Here is an 11051-nt window from a genome sequence, read left to right as displayed (position 1 = left end):
AGCTTACGCCACGAAGATTCTGATTAAGAGATCTAAGAGATACTCATTCAGTCGAAGGTAGAACAGAAGTGGTTGTCAGGCACGTGTTCATAGGGAATGATGATGATTGTCACGTTCATCACATTCAGATTGAAGTACGAATGAATATCTTAGAAGCGAAATAAGATGAATTGAATAGAAAACAGTAGTACTTTGCATTAATCTTTGAGGAACACCAGAGCTCCACACCTTAATCTATGGAGTGTAGAAACTCTACCGTTAAAATACATAAGTGAAAGGTCCAGGCATGGCCGAGATGGCCAGCCCCTCTAATCTAAGAACCAGGCGTCCAAAGATGTCTAATACAGTAGTAAAAGGTCCTATTTATAATAAACTAGTCACTAGGATTTACAGAAATAAGTAATTGATGCATAAATCCACTTCCGGGGCCCACTTGGTGTGTACTTGGGCTGAGCTTGAGTGCTGCACGTGTAGAGGTCCTTCTTGGAGTTGAACGCCAGTATTTGTGCCAGTTTGGGCGTTCAACTCTGGTTTTGGATCCTTTTCTGGCGCTGGACGCCAGAATTAGGCAGAGAGCTGGCGTTGAACGCCAGTTTGCGTCATCTAAACTTGGCCAAAGTATGGACTATTATCCATTGCTGGAAAGCCCTGGATGTCTACTTTCCAACGCAATTGGAAGCGCGCCATTTCGAGTTCTGTAGCTCTAGAAAGTCTACGTTGAGTGCAGGGAGGTCAGAATCCAACAGCATCAGCAGTCCTTCTTCAACCTCTGAATCTGATTTATGCTCAAGTCCCTCAATTTCAGCCAGAAAATACCTGAAATCATAGAAAAACACACAAACTCATAGTAAAGTCCAGAAATGTGAATTTAACATAAAAACTAATGAAAACATCCCTAAAAGTAACTAGATTCTACTAAAAACATACTAAAAATAATGCCAAAAAGCGTATAAATTATCCGCTCATCACAACACAAAACTTAAATTGTTGCTTGTCCCCAAGCAAATAAAAATCAAATAGGATAAAAAGAAGAGAATATACTATAAATTCCAAACTATCAATGAAACATAGCTTCAATCATATGAGCGGGACTTATAGCTTTTTGCCTCTTGAATAGTTTTGGCATCTCACTTTATCCATTGAGGTTCAGAATGATTGGCATCTATAGGAACTCAGAGTTTAGATAGTGTTATTGATTCTCCTAGTTCAGTATGATGATTCTTGAACACAGCTATTTTATGAGTCTTGGCTGTGGCCCTAAGCACTTTGTTTTCCAGTATTACCATCGGATACATAAATGCCACAGACACATAATTGGGTGAACCTTTTCAGATTGTGACTCAGCTTTGCTAAAGTCCCCAATTAGATGTGTCCAGGGTTCTTAAGCACACTCTTTTTTTGTTTTGGACCTTGACTTTAACCGCTCAGTCTCAAGTTTTCACTTGACACCTTCACGCCACAAGCACATGGTTAGGGACAGCTTAGTTTAGCCGCTTAGACCAGGATTTTATTCCTTTAGGCCCTCCTATCCACTGATGCTCAAAGCCTTGGGATCCTTTTTATTTGCACTTGCCTTTTGGTTTTAAGGGTTATTGGCTTTTTGCTCTTGCCTCTTGGTTTTAAGAGCTTTTGGCTTTTTCTGCTTGCTTTTTCTTTTCTTTCTATATTTTTTTTTTCACCTATTTTTTCTCTTTTTTGTTTTTTCTGCAAGCTTTGCTCTTTGTTGCTTTTTCTTGCTTTAAGAATCATTTTTATGATTTTTCAGATTATCAAATAACATGTCTCCTAGTCATCATTCTTTCAAGAGCCAACATATTTAACATTCTTAAACAACAACTTCAAAAGACATATGCACTGTTCAAGCATACATTTAGAAAACAAGAAGCATTGTCACCACATCAATATAATTAAACTAAGAAATTCAAAACTCATGTACTTCTTGTTCTTTTGAATTAAAACATTTTTTCATTTAAGAGAGGTGATGGATTCATAGGACATTCATAACTTTAAGACATAGTTACTAACTACTAATGATCATGTAATGAAGACACAAACATAGATAAGCACATAACATAGAAAACGAAAAATAGAAGAAATAAGAACAAGGAATGAATCCACCTTAGTGATGGTGGCGTTTCCTTCTTGAGGAACCAATGATGTCCTTGAGCTCTTCTATGTCTCTTCCTTGTCTTTGTTGCTCCTCCCTCATTGCTTTTTGATCTTCTCTAATTTCACGAAGGATGATGGAGTGCTCTTGATGTTCCACCCTTAGTTGCTTCCAATAATTGTGTGGAAGAAAATGTATCCCCTGAGGTATCTCAGGGATCTCTTGATTTGCAGTCAAATGTTCTACCACTGAGCTATAGACCCTTGATGGAAGCTTTTGTCTTCCCTTTCCTCTTTCTAGAGGTTTCTCTGGCCTTAGGTGCCATCAATGGTTATGGAAAAAACAAAAAAGCTATGCTTTTACCACACCAAACTTAGAATGTTGCTTGCCCTCGAGCAAAAGAAGAAAGAATAGAAGAAGAAGAAGATATGGAGGAGATGGATGGATGTGTGTATTCGGCCATATGGGTGGGATTGGGTGGGAGAGAGATGTTGAATTTTGAAGGTAGTGGGTGTATGGATGTGAGTGGTAAATGGAAAACAGAAGGGATGATCATGAATAGAAAGAGAGATGATGAGGTAGGTTGCGATCCTGTGGGGTCCACAGATCCTGAGATGATCCTATGGGGTCCACAGATCCTGAGATGATCCTGTGGGGTCCACAGATCCTGAGGTGTCAAGGATTTACATCCCTGCACCCATTAGGCATGTAAAATGCCCTTGCACACAACTCTGGGCGTTCAGCGCCAGGTTGGTGCCCATTTTGGGCGTTCAACGCCCATTTGTTGCCATTTCTGGCGTTGAACGCCAGAACCATGCTTGTTCTAGGCATTCAGCGCCAGGATGCTGCCCATTCTGGGCGTTCAGCGCCAGAACCATGCTCTGTTCTGGCGTTTGAACGCCAGACAGATGCTCCTCCAGGGTTTGATTTTTCTTCTGCTGTTTTTGATTCCGTTTTTGATTTTTTTGTTTGTTTTGTGACTCCACATGATCATGAACCTATAAAGACATATAACTAAGAAAAATATAGTTAGATAAATAAAAATTGGGTTGCCTCCCAACAAGCGCTTCTTTAATGTCAATAGCTTGACAGTGGGCTCTCATGGAGCCTCATGGATGTTCAGAGCATTGTTGAGACTCTCCAACACCAAACTTAGAGTTTGGATATGGGAGTTCAACACCAAACTTAGAGTTTGGTTGTGGCCTCCCAACACCAAACTTAGAGTTTGACTGTGGGGGCTTTGTTTGACTCTACTTTGAGAGAAGCTTTTTCTGCTTCCTCTCCATTGATGCAGAGAGAGATCCTTGACTTGTAAACACAAGGTTGTCCTCATTCAATTGAAGGATCAATTCTCCTCTGTCCACATCAATCACAGCTCTTGCTGTGGCTAGGAAAGGTCTTCCTAGGATGATGGATTCATCCTCTTCCTTCCCAGTATCCAGGACTATGAAATCAGCAGGGATGTAAAGGTCTTCAACCTTTACTAACACGTCCTCTACTTGTCCATATGCCTGCTTTCTTGAATTGTCTGTCATCTCTAATGAGATTTTAGTAGCTTGCACCCCATAGATTCCCAGTTTCTCTATTACAGAGAGGGGCATGAGGTTTATTCCTGAACCAAGGTCACACAGAGCCTTAAAGATCATGGTGCCTACGGTACAGGGTATTATGAACTTTCCAGGATCCTGTCTCTTCTGAGGCAATGTCAGTTGATCCAGATCACTTAGTTCATTGATGAACAAGGGAGGTTCATCTTCCCAAGTCTCATTACCAAATAATTTGGCATTCAGCTTCATGATTGCACCAAGAAACTTGGCAGTTTGCTCTTCAGTAACATCTTCATTCTCTTCAGAAGAGGAATACTCATCAGAGCTCATGAAGGGCATAAGGAGGTTCAATAGAATCTCTATGGTCTCTAGATGAGCCTCAGAGTCCTTTGGTTCCTCAGAGGGAAGCTCCTTATTGGTCACTGGACGTCCCAGGAGGTCTTCCTCCTTGGGATTCACGTCCTCCTCTCCCTCTTTGGGTTCGGCCATTTTGCTTATGTCAATGGCCTTGCACTCTCCTTTTGGATTCTCTTCTGTATTGCTTGGGAGAGTACTGGGAGGGATTTCAGTGATCCTTTTACTCAGCTGGCCCACTTGTGCTTCCAAATTTCTAATGGAAGACCTTGTTTCATTCATGAAACTCTCAGTGGCCTTAGATAGATCAGAGACTAAATTTGCTAAGCTAGATGGATTCTGCTCAGAATTCTCTATCTGTTGCTGAGTGGATGATGGAAAAGGCTTGCTATTGCTAAACCTGTTTCTTCCACCATTATTAAAGCCTTGTTGAGGCTTTTGATCCTTCCATGAGAAATTTGGATGATTTCTCCATGATGGATTATAGGTGTTTCCATAAGGTTCACCTAAGTAATTCACCTCTGCTATTGCAGGGTTTTCAGGATCATAAGCTTCTTCTTCATAAGAAGCTTCTTGAGTACTGTTGGATGCAGCTTGCACTCCATTCAGACTCTGAGAAATCATATTGACTTGCTGAGTCAATATTTTATTCTGAGCCAATATGGCATTCAGAGTATCAATCTCAAGAACTCCCTTCTTCATAGGCGTCCCATTATTCACAGGATTCCTTTCAGAAGTGTACATAAACTGGTTATTTGCAACCATGTCAATGAGTTCTTGAGCTTCTGCAGGCGTTTTCTTTAGGTGAATGGATCCACCTGCAGAGGTATCCAATGACATCTTAGATAACTCAGACAGACCATCATAGAATATATCCAGGATGGTCCATTCTGAAAGCATGTCAGAAGGACACTTTTTGGTCAGTCCTTTGTATCTCTCCCAAGCTTCATAGAGGGATTCACCTTCTTTCTGTCTGAAGGTTTGAACATCCACTCTAAGCTTGCTCAGCTTTTGAGGAGGAAAGAACTTGGCTAAGAAAGCCTTGACTAGCTTATCCCAAGAGTTCAGGCTATCCTTAGGTTGAGAGTCCAACCATATTCTAGCTCTGTCTCTTACAGCAAATGGGAAAAGCATGAGCCTGTAGACTTCAGGATCTACTCCATTAGTCTTAACAGTATCACAGATCTGCAAGAATTCAGTTAAGAACTGAAAAGGATCTTCAGATGGAAGTCCATGAAACTTGCAGTTCTGCTGCATCAGAGAAACTAATTAAGGTTTCAGCTCAAAATTGTTTGCTCCAATAGCAGGAATGGAGATGCTTCTTCCATGTAAATTGGAATTAGGTGCAGTGAAGTCGCCAAGCATTCTCCTTGCATTATTATTATTTTCAGCTGCCATCTTCTTTTCCTGTTTGATAATTTCTGACAGGTGCTTGCTGGTTTGTTGTAATTCAGCTTCTCTTAGTTTCCTCTTCAGAGTCCTTTCAAGTTCTGGATCTGCTTTAACAAGAATATTCTTGTCCTTGCTCCTGCTCATATGACAAAGAAGAGGGCACAGAAAAATAATAATAATAGAGATCCTCTTTTTTTTTTGAGTGAGGGAGAGATGTTAGTAGATGAATAAACAAATAGAAGGAGATGAGAGAGAAGAGAATTTTCGAAAATTATTTTTGAAAAAAGAGTTAGTGATTTTCGAAAATAGTTTTTGAAAAAGGTTAGTAATTTTCGAAAAATAAAAATTTAAAATAATTAGTTAATTAAAAAGAAATTTTGAAAAAAGGGGGGAGATATTTTCGAAAATGAGAGAGAGAGAGTTAGTTAGGTAGTTTTGAAAAAGATAAGAAACAAACAAAAAGTTAGTTAGTTAGTTGAAACAAATTTTGAAAATCAATTTTGAAAAGATAAGAAGTTAGGAAGTTAGAAAAGATATTTTGAAATCAAATTTTTGAAAAAGATAAGATAAGAAGATATTTTTGAAAAGATATGATTGAAATTAATTTTGAAAAAGAGATTTGATTTTTAAAATCGCAATTAATGACTTGATTCATAAGAAATCACAAGATATGATTCTAGAACTTAAAGTTTGAATCTTTCTTAACAAGCAAGTAACAAACTTGAAATTTTTGAATCAAAACATTAATTGTTATTGTTATTTTCGAAAATTATGATATAAAATTAAGAAAAAGATTTTTGAAAAATATTTTTGGAATTTTCGAAAATAACTAAGAATTTTGAAAAAGATTTGATTTTTGAAAAAGATTTTGAAAAAGATAAGATTTTCAAATTGAAAATTTGATTTGACTCATAAGAAACAACTTGATTTTAAAAATTTTTGAAAAAGTCAACTCAAATTTTCGAATTTGATGAGAGAAAAAGGGGAAGATATAATTTTTTATTTTTGAATTTTTATGAAAAACACTAAAATGATGCAATGGATGAAAATTTTGGATCAAAACTATGAATGTATGCAAGAATGCTATGAATGTCAAGATGAACACCAAGAACACCGTGAATATCAAGATGAACACCAAGAACATATTTTTGAAAAATTTTTAATGCAAAGAAAACATGCAAGACACCAAACTTAGAATTCTTTAATGCTTAGGCACTAAGAATTCAAGAATGCATATGAAAAACACCATACAACACAAAACAAAAAATCATCAAGATCAAACAAGAAGACTTACCAAGAACAACTTGAAGATCATGAAGAACACTATGAATGCATGAAAATTTTCGAAAAATGCAAGATGCACATGCAATTGACACCAAACTTATAACATGACTCAAGACTCAAACAAGAAACAAAAAATATTTTTGATTTTTATGATTTTCTAAATTTTTTGTATTTTTTCGAAAATTATTAAAAAAAAAGAAAAATAAGGATTCAAAATTTTTAATATGAATTCCAGGAATCTTATGCTCTAAAGCTCCAATCAAAGGGTCAGGCATGGCTTAATAGCCAGCCAAGCTTTAGTATGTAACTCAGAGATGACACGCCTGACATGCCCTACAGGCATGGCTTTACAGCCAGCCAGGCTTCAACATGCTTCATGAAACACTAGAATTCATTCTTAAAAATTCTGAAGCCATAGAATAATTTATTTTTTAAAACAACTTTTTTTTTTCGAAAACAGGTGAGAAAATTTTGAAATATTTTTGAAAAATTTTTGAAAAGAAAACAAAAAGAAAATTACCTAATCTGAGCAACAATATGAACCGTCAGTTGTCCAAACTCGAACAATCCCCGGCAACGGCGCCAAAAACTTGGTGCACGAAATTGTGATGTCTAGGCTCGAATAATCCCTGGCAAAGTGAGCAACTTGATATGCGCAATCGTCATTACACTTTAATTATGTAAAGTTCATTGCTCTTTCTTTCCCTGGAAAAGGCGCCAAAAACATGGTACTAAAACCACGGTTCACAACTCCGTGTAACTGACCAGCAAGTGCACTGGGTCGTCCAAGTAATACCTTACGTGAGTAAGGGTCGAATCCCACGGAGATTGTTGGTATGAAGCAAGCTATGGTCACCTTGCAAATCTCAGTTAGGCAGATATAAATTGATAATGGTGTTTTCGAATAATAATTAATAGAATAGGGATAGAAATACTTATGTAATTCATTGGTGAGAATTTCAGATAAGCGAATGGAGATGCTTTTGTTCTTCTGAACCTCTGCTTTCCTGCTATCTTCATCTAATCAGTCTTACTCCTTTCCATGGCTGGCTTTATGTGATACATCACCACTGTCAATGGCTACTTTCGGTCATCTCTCGGGAAAATGATCCAATGCCCTGTCACGGAACGGCTAATCGTCTGGAGGCATCACCCTTGTCAATGGCTTCATCTTATCCTCTCAGTGAAAATGGTCAACGCACCCTGTCACGGCACGGCTATTCATCTGTCGGTTCTCGATCATGCTGGAATAGGATTTACTATCCTTTTGTGTCTGCCACTAACGCCCCGCAATCACGAGTTTGGAGCTCGTCACAGTCATTCATTCATTGAATCCTACTCGGAATACCACAGACAAGGTTTAGACTTTCCGGATTCTCTTGAATGCCGCCATCATTCTAGCTTACGCCACGAAGATTCAGATTAAGAGATCTAAGAGATACTCATTCAGTCGAAGGTAGAACGGAAGTGGTTGTCAGGCACGCGTTCATAGGGAATGATGATGATTGTCACGTTCATCACATTCAAATTGAAGTACGAATGAATATCTTAGAAGCGAAATAAGATGAATTGAATAGAAAACAGTAGTACTTTGCATTAATCTTTGAGGAACATCAGAGCTCCACACCTTAATCTATGGAGTGTAGAAACTCTACCGTTAAAAATATATAAGTGAAAGGTCCAGGCATGGCCGAGATGGCCAGCCCCTCTGATCTAAGAACCAGGCGTCCAAAGATGTCTAATACAGTAGTAAAAGGTCCTATTTATAATAAACTAGTCACTAGGGTTTACAGAAATAAGTAATTGATGCATAAATCTACTTCCGGGGCCCACTTGATGTGTGCTTGGGCTGAGCTTGAGTGCTGCACGTGTAGAGGTCCTTCTTGGAGTTGAACGCTAGTATTTGTGCCAGTTTGGGCGTTCAACTCTGGTTTTGGATCCTTTTCTGGCACTGGACGCCAGAATTGGGCAGAGAGCTGGTGTTGAACGCCAGTTTACGTCGTCTAAACTTGGCCAAAGTATGGACTATTATACATTTCTGGAAAGCCCTGGATGTCTACTTTCCAACGCACTTCGAAGAGCGCCATTTTGAGTTCTGTAGCTCTAGAAAGTCCACTTTCAGTGCAGGGAGGTCAGAATCCAACAGCATCAGCAGTCCTTCTTCAACCTCTGAATTAGGGGTGCACATGGGCCGGGTGAAGCCGAGTTTGATGTGACCCAGACCCAACCCGAAATATACACCGGGTCTATTTATTAGACCCGAACCCGGCCCTAGACCCGATAAAATCAATACACTTTCGGGCCAAAATTATACCGGGTGAAAACCGGGTGAAACCGGGCCGTTAACATTACATTACGTTGATACCTTCTTGTAAGTTAGCATGTAAAAATATCCAAATTTCCAAGACTCCAACCATTATTTAACATGATAAAATTCACTTAGAAAAATATAACAAGAACCAACCCTTCTTCAAAATTAAAGCATAACCACAATCAATACTAAAGTATAACCACAATCAATACTAATATTGTCTAATAATACCAAATATTTAAATCAATACAAATAACACAATATTATGCATTAGTATAAAGTCTTATGCATTCTAAACATAAAACATTAACTTATAGTCTTATAATGACTAATAACACAAAATATTAAGATTTACAATACTTAAATTCCACATAAGAATAGTCATGATCCATCACTAATAACACAAAATATTAATTGTGTATGATGACCGGGTCACCGGGCCGACTTCGGGTGACCCGAGCTATGGCCCGGACCCGACCCGAAATAATGACCGGGTCTATTTTTAAGACCCTTACCCGACCCTAAACCCGATGAAATCACACCAAATTAGCCCCAAAAGTGTTCGGGACCGGGCCGGGCCTTCGGGCCGGGCCGGGTCTGTGCACCCCTACTCTGAATCTGATTTTTGCTCAAGTCCCTCAATTTCAGCCAGAAAATACCTGAAATCACAGAAAAACACACAAACTCATAGTAAAGTCCAGAAATGTGAATTTAACATAAAAACTAATGAAAACATCCCTAAAAGTAACTAGATTCCACTAAAAACATACTAAAAATAATGCCAAAAAGCGTATAAATTATCCGCTCATCACGTCACTTGCACAATACCAATCCCACGCGACCGCGTGAGCGACGCGATCGCGTCGCATGGATTTCACATCACCCCAAAAGGAGACAGAGAGTTGTGCTAAAACGGCGCTGGAGTCGTGCCTTTAGCACGAATTCCAGCGACGCGATCGCGCGACCCACGCGATCGCGTCAACCCTCTTTCCCCCCTCTCATGCGATCGCGCCGCCCACGCGATTACGTCACTCCCATTTTCGCCCCAACCACGAGACCGCGTGCCCCACGCAGCCGCGTGGATTCGAAAATATAACCCCCCAGCCACGCGAACCCTATCAGTCGCGCAGCCCCCCACCCCTAACCCTCTTCTCCCTCTCTGCTTCTTCTTCCTCCAGCCACCACCCAGCCGCCACTGCGCCACCACCCAGACGACGCCGCCATGCCGGACGCCGCCGCCGCAACCCCCTCCCCTCCCTTCTTCCTCTCTCCTCCCCTCTCCACCACTAACCTCTGCGACCACCGCCCCCCACCGCCGGCCACCCAGCCGCGCTTCCCCCCTCTCTCCGCCACCCACCCGCAAACCCCCATTCTTCTATCACTAACCCTAAACCCTCTATCCGCCACTTCCCCCCTCAGCCGCCACCACGACACCGTGCACCGCCACCGTGCCGAACGCCGCCGCAGCCACCTTCTTCCCCGTTCCACCCCTCCCGCCTACCAGGTTCCGCAAAACGCAATCCCCTTTTATCCGTTCGTTATTTTTCTGTAATTTTTTCCGTTTCTGTTCATCATTAGGATAGATAGATATGCATGCTGTAGTGGATTTTTAGGTTGTTAGGTAGCTTAGGCTCTGGTTAGTGGATCTAGGTCTGTTTACTTGCACTGTTCCTGTTTATGTTTTATCCTAACTGCACTTCTGCTGTTCCTGTGACCTCGTTCATATGCTGTGATTTCTTGCAATTGCTGCTTGTTACTCCAAATTTTCCTGTTTCTATTCATTACTGGTAACTGCAGCAAGTTTTTAATTCATATGAACTGCTATGATTGCTGTTTATTTTCCGGGAGAATCCAATTTTAGCTGGAATGCTGCCCAAATTTTTTAAAAAAATTATTTTCATTCATGTTTTGGTTTGGCATTTCTGAACTCTGTTTTACTCTGCTTTACGCAAACCATTTCATGAATGCTATGGCAGACATTCTTATCCTCTTTGATTTCCTGGTTCATAAACTGCATTTGTGATTCACTGATTCCAATTTTTGCTTTCTTTATTTC

General features: G+C 40.0%; 1 non-coding gene across 1 annotated transcript; it reads left to right on the top strand.

The window, feature by feature from the left end:
• The first annotated feature begins 4902 nt into the window (after positions 1-4902).
• LOC148548429 (small nucleolar RNA R71) lies at positions 4903-5010 on the top strand. The gene has a single exon (XR_015898829.1). It is a non-coding gene; the product is annotated as a small nucleolar RNA R71 (small nucleolar RNA).
• The last annotated feature ends 6041 nt before the right edge of the window (positions 5011-11051 follow it).

The sequence above is a fragment of the Arachis ipaensis genome, chromosome B8 (genome assembly GCF_059453495.1).
Source record: "Arachis ipaensis isolate K30076 ecotype BB chromosome B8, ASM5945349v1, whole genome shotgun sequence".
NCBI lineage: Eukaryota > Viridiplantae > Streptophyta > Magnoliopsida > Fabales > Fabaceae > Arachis > Arachis ipaensis.
The sequence above is the reverse complement of the archived record's forward strand: the minus strand, read 5'-3'. Positions and strand labels throughout refer to the sequence as shown.